We start from the raw sequence: 15,823 nt of genomic DNA, 5'->3' as shown, positions 1-15,823 counted from the left end.
ACCCAAACCCTAACCCGTACCCTAACCCGTACACTAACCCGTACCCTAACCCGTATCCTAACCCGTACCCGTACCCGTACCCGTACCCTACTCAAACCCTAACCCGTAACCTAACCCTAACCTTAACCCTAAAGTAACCCTAACCCTAACCCGTACCCTAACCCAACCGTAACCCATAACCTACCCCTAACCCGTACCCTAACCCGTACCCTAAACCTAACCCTATCCCTAACCCTAATCCGTACACTAACCCTACACCTAAGCAGTACCCTAAACCTAACACTAACCCTAACCCTAAACCGTAGCCTTACCTTATGACTAACCCATACCCTTACCCTCACACTAACCATAAACCATAACCTAAACCTAACCCTAACACGTACCCAAAGTCATACACAAACCCTCACCAAAGCCATACCCAAACCCGTACCCTATACCTAACCCTAACCCTAACCCTAAACCAAACCAGTACCCTAACCCTAACCCTAATCCTAACCCGTACCTTAACTCTCACCCTAACCCTAACCTGTTCACTAACCCTAACCCTAACCCTAAACCTAACCCTAACCCATACACTAACCCTAACCCGTACCCAAACCTAACCCTAACCCTAACCCTAACCCTAATCCGAACCCTAACCCTAACCCTAACCCATTCCCTAACACTAACCCTAACCCTAACCTGTACCTTAACCCTAACCCTGACCCTAACCAGTACCCTGACCCTAACCTTAACCCTAACCCTAACGAGTACCCTAACCCTAACCCTCACCCTAACCAGTACCATAACCCTAACCCTAACACGTACCCTAATCCTAACCCTAACCCTAACCCTAACCCGTCCCACCTCCCTAACCCTAACACTAAACCTTACCCTAACCCCAACCCTTACCCGTACCCTTCCCCTAACCAAACACTCAAACTACGCCTAACCCGTACCCTAACCCAAAACCTAACCCTAAGCCTAACCCGTACCCTAAACTGTACCCTGACCCGTACCCTAACCCGTATCCTAACCCTGAACCTAACCCTGACGCTAACCCTAACCCGAACCCTAAACCATACCCTACACTAAACCTAACCCGTAACCTAACCCTAACACTAACCCTAAACCTATCCCGTACCCTAACCCTAAACCTAAACCGTAACCTAATCCTTTTTTTTTCGTAACCTAATCCTAACCCTAACCCTAACCCGTACCGTATCCCTAACCCTACCTCGTACACTAACCCCAACCCTAACCCGTAAACTAAACCTAACCCTAACCCTATTGCTAACCCGTACCTTAGCCCTAACCCTAACACTAAACCTAACCCGTACCATAACCCGTACCCTAAACGTAACCCTAATCCGTACCCTAATTCTAACCCTAACCCTAAAACTAAACCTAAAATAAACCCCAACCCGTACCCTAAACCTAACCCTAACACTAACCCCTAGCCTAACCATAACCCTAACCCTAACCAGTCCCCTAACCCTAAACCTAACCCTAACCCGAACCCAACCTAACCCTAACCGAAACGCGTACCCTTACCCTAACCCTAAACCAAACCAGTACCCTAAAACTAACCCTAACCCTAATACTAAACCGTTGCGTAACACTAACCCTAACCCTAACCATAAACCTAAACCGTAACCTAACCCTAACTCTAACCCGTACCTTAAACCTAACCCTAACCCTAAAGCTAACCATAACCCGTACCCTAAACCTAACCCTAAACCTAACCATTACCCTTACCCTAACCGTAACCCTAACCCGTACCCTCACACTAAACCTAACCCTAATCCGTATCCTAACCCTAACACTAAACCTAAACCTAACCCTAAACTGTACCCTAACTCTAACCCTAACCGTAACCAGTACCCTAACCCTAACCCTAACCCTAATCCTATACCGTACCCTACCCCTAATCCTAATCCGAACCCTATCCCTAACTCTAACCCTAAACACTACCCTAAACCTAACCCTAACCCGTATCGTAACCCATACCCTAACCCTAACACTAACCCTTAACAAAACCCTAAACCTAACCCTTACCAGTACCGTAACACTTAACCTAAGAATAACCCTAAACCGAAACCTAACCCTAACCCTTACCCTAACACGTACCCTAAACCTAACCCGAACCCTAACCCTCAGCCGTACCCTAACCCTAACCCTAACCAGTAACCTAAACCTAACCAGTACCCATACCCTAATCCGTAACCAAACCCTAACCCTAAACCAAAACCTAACCCGTAACTTGAACCTTACCCTAATCCTAACCCTAACCCTAAACCATACCCTAACCCTAAACCTAACCCTAACCCGTAACCTAACCCTAACCCTAAACCATACCCTAACCTGAACCCTAACCGTAATCCTAACCCTAACCCTAACCCTAACCAGTACCCTAAACCTATTCCTAACCCTAACCATAACCCTAAACCGCACCCTAACCCTAATCCTAACCCTAACCCTGAGCCGTACCCTAATCCTAACCCTAACCCTATCCCTAACGAGTACCCTGAGCCTAATTCTAACCCTAACCCTAACTATTACCCTAACCCCAACCCTAAACTGTACCCTAACACTAACCCTAACCCTAAACCGTATCCTAACCCTAACCCTAACCCTAAACCTAACCCTAAACTGTCACCTAACCCGTACCCTAACCCGTACCCTAACCCTCACCCTAACCAGTACCCTAACCCTAACCCTAACCCATACACTCACCCTAACCCTAAACCATTCCCTAACCATAACCCGTAACCTAACACTAACCCTAACGCTAACCCGTACCCTAACCCTAACCCTATCCCGAACTCAAACCCTAAAGGGTACCCTAATCCTAACCCTAAACCTAACCCTAAGCAGTACCCTAACCCTAAAACTAACCCTAACCCTAACCCGTACCCTAACCATAACCATAACCCGAACCCTAAACCGTACCCTTACCCTAATCCTAACCCTAACCCACACCCTAACCCTGACCCTAACCCGTACCCTAAACCTAACCCTTACCCTAACCCTATGCCTAACCCGTACCCTAACCCTAACTCTAAACCTAACACTAACACTAACCCGTATCCTAACCCTAACCCTAACCTGTACTCTAACACTAACCCTAAACCTACCCAGTACCCTAACCCGTACCCTAACCCGTACCCTATCCCTAACCCTACTCCAAACCTTAACCCTAACCCTAAACTTAAACCTAACCCGTACACTCACCTTACACCTTAGCCGTACCCTAACCCTATCCCTAACCAGTTCCCTAACCCTAACCCTTACACTAACCCTAACCCGTACCCTAAACCTAACCCTAACCCTAAGCAGTACCCTAACCCTAAACCTAACCCTAACACGTACCCTAAACCTAACCCTAACCCTAACCCTAACCCGTAACTTAACCCTAACCCGTACCCTTACCCGTACCCAGCCCTAACCCTAACCCGTAACCTAACCCTAACCCTATCCCTAACCCATACCCTCACCCTAACCCTAACCCATACCCTAACCCTAACCGGTACCCTAACCCTAACCCTTAATCTACCCTAAACCGTACACTAAACCTAACCCTAACCAGTACCCTAACCCTAAACCTAACTTTAACCCTATCCCGAAACCTAACCCTAAACCTAACCTAACCCTAACCTGTACCCTTACCCTAACACTAACCCTAACCCTAACCTTAACACTAATCCGTATGCTAAACCTAACCCTAACCCTAAACCTAACCCCTACCCGAACCCTAACACTAACCAGTACCCTAACCCTAATACTTTTTTTTTTAAAGCATTTTTTTTTTTAAGATTTTATTCATTTATTTATGAGAGACATAGAGAGAGAGAAAGGCAGAGACACAGGCAGAGGGAGAAGCAGGCTCCATGCACCAGGAGCCCGACGTGGGATTCGATCCCGGGTCTCCAGGATCACGCCCTGGGCCAAAGGCAGGCGCCAAACCGCTGAGCCACCCAGGGATCCCCCCTAACCCTAATCCTAACCAGTACCCTAAACGTAACCCTAACCCTAACCCTTACCTTAACCCGTAGCCTCACCCATACCCTAAGCCGTACACAAACCCTAAACCTAACCCGTATGGTAACCCGTACCGTAAAACTAACCCTAACCCTAAACCTAAACCTAACTCGTACACTAACCCTAGCCCTCAACCAAACCAGTACCCTAACCCTAACCTTAAACCGTACCATAACCCTAACCCTAACCCTAACCCTAACCCTAACCCTAACCCGTAACCTAACCATAACACTAAACCGGACCCTAACCCGAACCCTAACACAAACCCTAACCTGTGCCCTAACCTTACCGCTAACCCTAACCAGGGCCCTAACCCTAACCCTAACACTAACCCGTAACCTAACCGTAACCCTAACCCTTATCCTAACCATAACCCTAACCCTGAACCTAACCCTAACTGTACCCTAACCCTAACACTAACAGTAACCCTACCCAGTACCCAACCGTAATCTTAACCCTAATCCGTACCCTAACCCTAAACCTAAACCGAACCGTAATCCGTAACCTAAACCTAACCCTAACCTTAACCAGTACCTTAACCCGTACCCTAACCCTAACCCTAACCCGTAACCTAACCCTAACCCTAACCCTAACAGGTACCCTAAACCTAATGCTAACCCTCACCCGTACCCTCACTCTAAACCTAACCCTAACCCTAACCAGTACCCTAACACTAACCCTAACCCTAACCCATATCCTAACACTAACCCTAACCAGTACCCTAAACTTAACCTTAACCCTAAACCCTACTGGTACCCACACCCTTACCCTAAGCCGTACCCTAACCATAACCCGAACCCTAACCCTACACCGTACCCTAATCCTAACCCTAACCAGTACCCTAACCATAATCTTTACCCTAACCCGTACCCTAACCCGAACCCTAACCCTAACCCTGACCTGTAACCTAACCCTAACCCGTACCCTAACCCGTACCCAGGCCTAATGCTAACCCGTAACCTAATCCGTACCCTAACCGTAACCCTTCCCACACCCTAACGCTAACCCTAAACCTAACCCTAACCCTAACCCTAAACTTAACCCTAAACCGTACCCTAAACCTAAACCTAACCCTAACCCTAACCCCTACCCTAACCCTAACCCTAACCCTAACCAGTACCCTAACCCTAAACCTATCGTGTACCCTTCCGCTAACACTAACCCTAAACTGTAACCTAACCCTCATCCTAACCCTAAACCTAACCCGTAACCTAACCCTAAACCTAACCCATACCCTAACCCTAATCCTAACCCTAACCCGTAACCTAACCCTAACTCTAACCAGTACCCTAACCCTAACCCGTACCCTAAACCGTAACCTAACCCTAACCCTAAACCTAACCCATATCCTAACCCTAAACCTAACCCGTATCCTAACCCTAAACCTAACCCGTATCCTAACCCTAACCTGTCCCCTTACCCTAACCCTAACCCTAACCCGTACCCTTACCTAAACATAACCCTTACCCTAACCCTCAAACTAACCCGTACCCTAACACTAACCCTAACACTAGCCTAACCCTTAACCTAACACTAACCCCAACCCTAACCCATACCGTTACCCTAAACCTAACCCGTACCCTTCCCCTAACTCTTACCATAACCATAACCTGTACCCTAACCCTAACACTAACCCTAACCAGTACCCTAAAACTAACCCTAACCCTAACCCGTACCCTAACACTAACCCTAACCAGTACCCTAACACTAACCCTAACCCTAAACCTCACCCGTACCCTAATCCTAACCCTAACCCTAACCCTAACCAGTACCCTAACCCTAAACCTCACTCTAGCCCATACCCCAAACCTGACCCTAAACCATACCCTAACCCTAACCCTACCCCTAAACCTAACCCGTAACCTCACCCTTACCCGAAGTCGTACCCTAACCCTAACCTGTAACCTAACCCTATCCCATACACTAACCCTATCCCGTACCCTAATCCTAACCCTAAACAGTAACCTAACCCTAACCCTAACCCGTACCCTAAACCTAACCCTATCACTAGCCCTATCCCATACCCTAAACCTAACACTAAACCTAACCCGTACCCTAACCCTAACCCGTACTCTAACCCGTACCCGATCCCTAAACTGTACCCTAAACCTTACCCTAAACCTAACCCCTACCCTGTCCCTAACCCTAACCCTAACGAGTACCTTAAACCTCACCCAAACCCTAACCCTAACCCGTACGCTAACCCTAACCCTAACGCGTACCATTACCCTTACCCAAAACCAAATCACTACCCTACCCTAAACCTAATCCTGACCCTAAACCGTACCCTAACCATTACCGTAACCCTAACCCTAACCCTAAACCGTAACCTAACCCTAACCCTAAACCGTACAGTAACCCAAACCCTAACCCTAACCCGTACCCTAACCCTAAACCTAACCAGTACCCTAACCCTAACCCTAACCCGTACCCTAACCCTAACCCTAACCCTAACCCGTAACATAACCCTAAGCTGTACCCTAACCCTCAACCTCACCCTAACCCTAACCAGTACCCTAACCATAACCCTAATCCTAATCCTAACCCGTACACTAACTGTAACCCTAACCCTAATCCGTACCCTAACTCTAACCATAAACCTAACAAGTAACCTAATCCTAACCCTAACCCTAACGCGTACCCAAACACTAACCCTAACCCTAACCCTCACAGGTACCATAACCGTAACCCTAACCCTAACCAGTACCCTAACCCTACCCTAACCCTGACCCTAACCCGTCCCCTAACACTAATCCTAACCCTAAAACTAACCCGTCACCTCACTCTTACCCGAAGCCGTACCCTAACCATAACCCGTACTCTAACCCTAACCCTTACACTAACCCTAATCCGTACCCTAATCCTAAACCTAACCAGTACCCTAACCCTCACCCTAACCTTCACCCATACCCTACCCTAACCCTAAACCTAACCCTAACTTGTACCCTAACCCAAACCCTAAACCTAACCAGTACCCTAAGTCGACCGTATCCCTAACCCATACCTTAACCCTAACCTAAACCCTAACTTGTAGCCTAACCCGAAACCTAAACCTAAACCTAACGCTAACCTGTACCCTAACCCTAACCAGTACCCTAACCCTTACCCTAACCCTAATCCTAACCCGTACACCAACCCTAACGCTAACCCTAATCCGTACCCTAACCCTAAACCTAACCCTAACCAGTACCCTAAACCTAAGCCTAACCCGTGCATTAACCCGTACCTTAATCCTAACCCTAACCCGTAACCTAACCCTGACCCTAACCCTAACCAGTACCGTAACCCGTATCCTAACCCTAGGCCTAAACCGTAACCTAACCCTAACCCTAACCCGTACCCGTACCCTAACCCTAACCAGTACCCTAACCCTAAACCTAACTCTAACCCGTACCCTAACCCGTACCATAACCCTGACCCTAACCCGTACCCTAACACTAACCGTAACCCTAAACCTAACCCATAACCTCACTCTTACCCGAAGTCGTACCCTAACCCTAACCCGTACTCTAACCCTAACCCTTACACTAAACCTAACCCGTACCCTAATCCTAACCCTAACCAGTACCCTAACCCTAAACCTAACACTAACCCATACGGTCACCCTAAGACTAACCCGTACCATAAACCTAACCCTAACCCTAACCCGTAACCTAAACCTAACCCTAATCCTAACATGTACCCTAACCCTAACCGGTACCCTAACCCGTACCCTAATCCATACCCAGCCGTAACCCTAACCTGTAACCTAACCCTAACCGTAACCCTACCCCTAACCCGTACACTCATTTTAACCCTAACCCGTACCCTAACCCTAGCCTGTACACTAACCCTAACCCTTACTCTATCCCTAACCCGTTCCCTATCCCTAAAACTACCAGGACCCTAACCCTAACCCTAAACCGAACCCTAACCCTAACCCAAACTCGTACCCTAATCCTAACCCGTACCTTATCCCGTACCCTAACGCATACCCAGCCCTAACCCTAACCCGTAACCTAACCCTAACCCTAACCCAACCACTAACCCGTACACTCACCCTAAACCTAACCCGTACCCTAACCCTAACCCGTACCCTAACACTAACCCTTTCTCTAACCCTTACCCGTACCTTAACCCTAACCCTAACCAGTAACCTAACCGTAACCCTACCTTAACCCTAACCCGTACCGTAACCCTAACCCTAACCCTAAACCTAACCCGTAATCTCACTCTTACCCGAAGCCGTACCCTAACCCTACCCCGAACCCTACCCTAAACCTTACTCTAACCCTAACCGTACCATAACCCTAACCCTAACCAGTACCCTACCCTAAGCCTAACCCTAACCCGTACCCTAAACCTAACCCTAACCCTAACCCTAGTCCATACCCTAACCCTTACACTAAACCTAACCCGTACCCTAACCCTAACCCGTACCCTAACCTGTACCCTAACCCGTACCCAGCCCTAACCCTAACCCGCAACCAAACCCTAACTCTAACCCTACCCCTAACCCGTTCACTCACCCTAACCCTGACCCTATTGCTAACCCGTACCCTTAACCTAACCCTAACACTAACCCTAACCCGGACTCTAACCTGTATGCTAAGCCGTACACTAACCCTACCCTTAACCTGCACCCTAACCCGTACCCTAAACCTAACCCTAATCCAAACCCTAAACTTTACCCGTACCCTAAGACTAACCCTAAACGAAACCATTACCCTAACCCTACCATAATCCTAAACCATACCCTAACCCTAACCGTAACCCTAACCCGTAACCTAACCCTAACCCTAACCCGTCGCCTAACCCTAACCGTAACCCTATCCCTAACCCTAACCAGTAGGGTAACCCTAACTCGAACACTAACCCGTACCCTAATCCTAACCCTAACCCGTAACCTAACCCTAACCCTAACCCTAAACCGTACCCTAACCATAACACGTACCCTAACCTGTACCCTAAGCCGTACCCAGCCCTAACCCTAACCCATAACCTAACCCTATCCCTAACCCTACTGCGAACCTGAAAACTCACCCTAAACCTAACCCGTACCCAACCCTAACCCGTACCCTAACCCTAACCGTTACTCTAAACCTAACACATACCCTAACCCTAAAACTAACCCGTACCCTAACCCTAACCCTAAACTTAACCATAACCCGTACCCTGACCCTAAGCTTAACCCTAACCCTTACCTTTACCCTAACCCTAACCCTAACCCTAACCCGTTCCCAACACTAACACTAACCCGTACACTAAACCTAACTCTAATCCTAACCCTATTGCTAACCCGTACCCTAACCCTAACCCTAACACTAAGCCTAACCCGTACCCTAAGCTGTACCCTAACCATAACCCTTACCCTTACCCTAACGAAAACCCTAACCCTAACCCTAAAACTAACCTTAACCCTAACCCATACCCTAAACCTAACCCTAACCCTAACCCTAAGCCCTTCCCTCACACTAACCCTAACCCTAACCAGTACCATAACCCTAACCCTAACCCTAACCTGTACCCTAACCCTAACCGTAACGCGTGCCCTTACCCTAAACCTAACCTTAACCAGTACCCTAACCAGAACCCTAACACTAATACTAACCTGTACCCTAACCCTAACGCTAACACTAATCCTAACCCTAACCTTAACCCTAACCCGTACCCTAACCCTAACCAGTCCACTAACCGTAACCCTAACCCTAATCCTAACCCTACCCTAACCCTAACGCCAACCCTAATCCATACAGAAACCCTAACCCTAAGCCTAACCAGTACCCTAACCCTAACCCGTACCGAAACCCGTATCCTAACCCTAACCCTAACCCATAACGTAACCCTAACCCTAACCCTAACTAGTACCATAACCCATACCCTATCCCTAACCCAAAACCATAACCTAAAACAAACCCTAACCCTAACCCGTACCCTACCCTAACCCTGACTCTAAACCTAACCCTAAACCTAACCCATACACTCACCCTTACCCTAAGCCGTACCCTTACCCTAACCCGTACACGAACCCTAACCCTTACACTAAAACTATCTCTTACTCTAACCCTAAAACAAACCAGTACCCTAACACTAACCCTAAACCTACCTCAAACCCGTACACTCACCCTCACCCTAACCCGTACCCTAACCCTAACACGTACCCTATCCCTAACCCTTACTCTAACACTAACCCGAAACCTAACCCTAACCCTAACCAGTACCCTAACCCTAACCCTAACCTTAACCCTAACCCGTACACTAACCCTAACCCTAACCTATACCCTTACCCTAACCCTAACCCTCACCCGTACCCTAACCCTAACCTAATCCGTATATTAAACCTAACCCTAACCCTAACCCTATTGCTAACCCGTACCCTAACCCTAACCCTAACACAAACCCTAACCCGTACCCTAACCCGTACCCTAACCATTACCCTAACCCGTACTGTAACGTTAAACCTAACCCTGACACTTAACCTAACCTAAACCCTAATCGGTACCCTAAACCTAACCCTAACCCTAACCGAAACCCCTGCCCTAACCCTAACCCTAACCCTAACCAGTACCCTAACACTAAACCTAACCCTAACCAGTAACCTAACCCTAACGCGTACCCTTACCCTAACCCCAACCCTAATCTGTACCCTGACCCTAACCCTAACTCGTACCCTAAGCCTTGCACTAACCCTAACCCTAACCCTTACCCTCAACCTAACCCTCAACCTAACCCTAAACCTAACCCGTACCCTAACCCTAACCCTAGACCAAAACAATACCCTAACCCTAAACCTAACCCTAACCCTAAACCGAACCATATCCTAACCGGAACCCTAACCCTAACCCTAACCCTAATCCTAACCCGTACCCTATCCCTAACCCTAACCCGTACCCTAACCCTAAAACTAACCCTAAACCTAACCAGTACACTCACCCTAACCCTAAGCCGTACCCAAACCCTAACCCGTACCCAACCCTAACACTTACCCTAACCCTAACCGGACCCGGATCCCTCACCTTAACCAGTACCCTAACCCTAACCCTAACCCATAACCTAACCCTAACCCTAACCCTAACATGTACCGTAACCCTAACCCGTACCCTAAACCATACCCTAATGCTTACCCAGCCCTAACTCTAACCTGTAACCTACAATAACCCGAACCCTAATCCTAACCCGTACACTCACCCTAACCCTCACCCGTACCCTAACCCTAACCCTAACCCGTCTCCTAACCCTAACCCTATCCCTAAACCTAACCCTAACCTGTACCCTATCCCTAACCCTAACCCTAACCAGTACCCTAACCCGAACCCTAACACGATGCCTATCCTGTACACTCACCCTAACCCTAACCCGTATCCTAACCCTTACCCGTACCCTAACCCTTACTCTAACCCTAACCCGTACCCTAACCCTAACCCTAACCCTAACAAGTATCCTAACCCTAACCCTGACTCTAACCCGTACTGTAATGCTAAACCTAACCCTAACCCTCACACTCACCTTAACCCTAACCCGTACCCTAAACCTAAACCTAACCCTAACCCTAACCCTAATCCCTACCCTAACCCTAACCCTAAAACTAACCCGTAACCTAACCCTAAACCTAATCTGAAACCTAACCCTAACCCTAACCCTAACCTGTACCCTAACACTAACTCTAACCCTAACCTGTACCCGAACCATAACCTTAACCCTAACTCTGACCAGTACCTAAACCTAACCCTAACCCTAACCCGAACCCGTACCCTAACCCTAACCCTAAACCTAACGCATACCCTTACCCTAAACCTAAAACAAATCAGTACCCTTACCCTAACCCTAACACTAACCCTAAAACGTACCCTAACACTAACCCTAACCCGTAACATAACCCTAACCCTAACCCTAACTGTAACCAGTACCCTAACCCTTACCCTAACCCTAACCCGTACCCTAACCCTAACAGTAACACTAACCCGTATCCTAACACTAACCCTACCCTAAACCTAACCCTAAACTGTACCCAAACCCTAACCCTAACCAGTACCCTAACCCTAACCCTAATCCTAACCCGTACCCTAACCCTAACCCTAACCAATACCCTAACCCTAACCCGAACCCGAACCGTAATCCGTACCCTAACCCTAACACTAACCCGTAACCTAACCCTAACCCTAACCCTAACCCTAAAAAGACCGTAACCCGTACCCTAACCCTAACCCTCAACCTCACCCGTACCCTAACCCTAAAACGTAACCTAACTCTAACCCCAAATCTAACCCTTACCCTAACCCTAACCCTAACCCTAAACCTGACCTGTACCCTCACCCTTATCCTAAGCCGTACCCTAACCCTAACCCGTACCCTCACCCTAACCCTTACACTAATCCTAACCCGTACCCTAACCCTAACCCTAACCAGTGCACTAACCCTAACCCTAACCCTAACCCCACTCTAACCGTAACCCTAACACTAAACCTAACGTTAACCCGTACCCTAACCCTAACCCTAAACCTAACCCATACCTTAACCCTAACCCGTACCCTAACCCGTACCCAGCCCTCACACTAACCTGAAACTTAACCCTAAACCTAACCCTACCCCTAACCCGTACACTGACCTTAACCCTAACCCGTACCCTAACCCTACCTCGGACCCTAACACTAACTTTTACTCTAACCTAACCAGTACCCTAACCCTAACCCTAACCAGTAGCCTAACCCTAAACCTAACCTTAACCCTAACCCATACCGTAACCCTAACCGTAACCCTAAACCTAACCGGGACTCTTACCCTAACCCTAAACTTAACCCGTACCCTAACCCTAACCCTAACCCGTACACTAAACCTGACACTTACCCTAACCCTATTACTATCCCGTATCCTAACGCTAACCCTAACACTAACCCTAACCCGTACCCTAACCGGTACCCTAACCGTAACCCTAACCCGTACCCTAACACTAAACCTAACCCTTACACTAACCGTAACCTTAACCCTAACCCGTTCCCTAAAACTAACCCCAACCCTAACCCTAACCCCTACCCTAACCCTAACCCTAACCAGTACCCTAACTCTAACCCTAACCCTAGCCCGTACCCTAACCCTAACCCAACCCTAACTCGTACCCTTACACTAACCCTAATCTTAATCCGTACACTAACCCTACCCATAACCCATACCCTAAGCCGTACACTAACCCTAACCGTAACCCGTACCTTAATCCATACCCTAACCTAACCCTAAACTTAACCCTAAACCTAATCCGTACCCTCACCCTAACCCTAAACCAAACCAGTACCCTAACCCTAAGTCTAACCCTAACCCTAAATCGTTACCCTAACCCTAACCCTAACCCGAACCCGAACCTGTAACCTAACACTAACCCTATCCCGTACCCTAACCGTAACCCTAACCCTAACCTTAACCCTAACCGGTACCCTAACACTACGCCTAACCTTAACCAGTTCCCTAACCCTAACCGCAAACCTAACCCATACCCTAACCCTAACCCTAACCCGAATCCTAAACCTAACACTAACCCATACACTAACCATAACCCTAACACTCACACTTACCGTAACCCTAACCCTAACCCTAACCAGGACCCTAACCCTAACCCGTACACGTATCCTAACCCGTACCGTATCCCTAACCCTAACCCGTACACTAAACCTAACCCTGAACCTAAACCTAACCGGTATCCTCACCCTAACCCTAAGCCGTATCCTAACCCTAAGCCATACCCAAAACCTAACCCTATTCCGTACCCTCAGCCATACACTAACCCTAACTCTAACCCGTACCCTAACCCGTACCCTAAACCTAACCCTAAATCTAACACTAACCCTAAGCCTTACACTAACCCTAATCCATACCGAAACAATAACCCTAAACAGTACCCTAACCCTAACCCTAACCCGTACCCGTACCCTAAACCTAACCCATACCCTAACCCTACACCTAACACATACCCTAACCCTAACCCAAAGCAGTACCCTAACACTAAACGTAAACCTAACCCTAACCCGTAACCTAACACTAACCCTAACCCGTACCCTTACCCTAACCCTCACCCTAATCCGTACCCTACCCTAACCCATACGCTAAGCCGTACACTAACCCTAAACCTAAGCCGTACCCTCACCCGTACCCTAACCTAACCCTAACCCTAACCCTACACCTAACCCATACCCTAACCCTAACCCTAAACCAAACCAGTACCCTAACCCTAACCCTAAACCATACCATAACCATAACCCTAACCCTAACCCATAACCTAACCCTAACCCTAACCTGGACCCTAACCCTAAACCTAAAACTAACCCTAACCCGTACCCTAACCCTAACCCTAACCCTGACATGTACCCTAAACCTAACCCTAACCCTAAATCTAACCATAATTTGTACCCTAACCTAACCCTAACACTAACCAGTACACTAACCCTAACCCTATCCCGTACCGTAACCCGTACCCTAACCCTAACCCTAACCCTAACCCTAAGCAGTAATGTAACCCGTACCCTAACCCTAACCTTAACCCTAAACCTAACCCTTACCCTAACCCTAACCCTAAACCAAACCAGTACCCTAACCCTAAACCGTACCCTAACCCTAACCCTACACCTAACCCTAACCCGTACCCTAAACCTACCCTAACCCTATCCAGTTCCCTAACCCCAACCCTAACCCTAACCCATACCCTAACCCTAACCCTAACCCGTACCCTTACCCTAAGCCTAAAACTGTCCCGTACCCTAACTCTAACCCGTACCCTAAGCCGTACACTAACCCTAACCCTAACCTGTACCCTCACCCGTACTCTAAACTAACCCTAACCCTAACCCTCAACCTAACCCGTACCCTAAACGAAACCAGTACCCTAACCCTAACGCAGCCCTAACCCTATACCGTACCCTAATCCTAACCCTAACCCTAACCCTAAACCTAACCCGGACCCTAACCCGTACCCTAACCCTTACCCTAACCAGTACCCTAACCCTAACCCTACCCTAACCCCCTACCCTAACCCTCACCAAAACCCTAACCCGTATCCTAAACCTAACCCTTTCCCTAAACCTAATCCTAACCTGTACACTAACCCTAACCCTAACCCTAACTCTAACCAGTACCCTAACCCTAACCCTAATCCTAACCGGTACCCTAACCCTAACCCTAACCCTAAACCATACCCTAAACCTAACACAAAACCTAACCAGTAACCTAACCCTAACCCTAAACCGTACTGTAACCCGTACCCTAAATCTAACCGTAACCCATAACCTAACACTTACCCTACACCTATACTGCACCGTAACCCGTAGCCTAAGCCTATCTCTAACCCGAAACCTAACCCTAACCCTAACCCTTACACTAACCCGTACCCTTAACCCTAACCCTAAACCTAACCCTAACCTGTACCCTAACACTAACCCTAAACCTAACCAGTACCCTCACCCTATCCCGCATCCTAACCCTAACCCGTACCCTAACCCAAACATTACTCTAACCCTAACCCGTACTGTAAACCTAAGCCTAAACAGTACCCTAACCCTAATCCAAACCTAAACCCTAACCCGTACCCTCACCCTAACCCTAACACTAACCCTAACCCGTAACCTTACCCTAACCCACACCCTAACCCGTACCCTAACCCTAACCCTAACCCGTACCCTAAACCTAACCCTAACCCTAACCCTCTTGCTAACCCATACCCTACCCCTAACCCTAACCTTAACCATAACCCGTACCCTAACCCTAACCCTTACCATAACCATAACCAGCGCCCTAACCCTAATCCTAACCCTAACCCGTACCCTAACCCGAACCCGTACACTTA

Source organism: Vulpes vulpes, chromosome 16 (assembly GCF_048418805.1).
Source record: "Vulpes vulpes isolate BD-2025 chromosome 16, VulVul3, whole genome shotgun sequence".
Taxonomy (NCBI): domain Eukaryota; kingdom Metazoa; phylum Chordata; class Mammalia; order Carnivora; family Canidae; genus Vulpes; species Vulpes vulpes.
Note: the sequence above shows the minus strand (reverse complement) of the source record.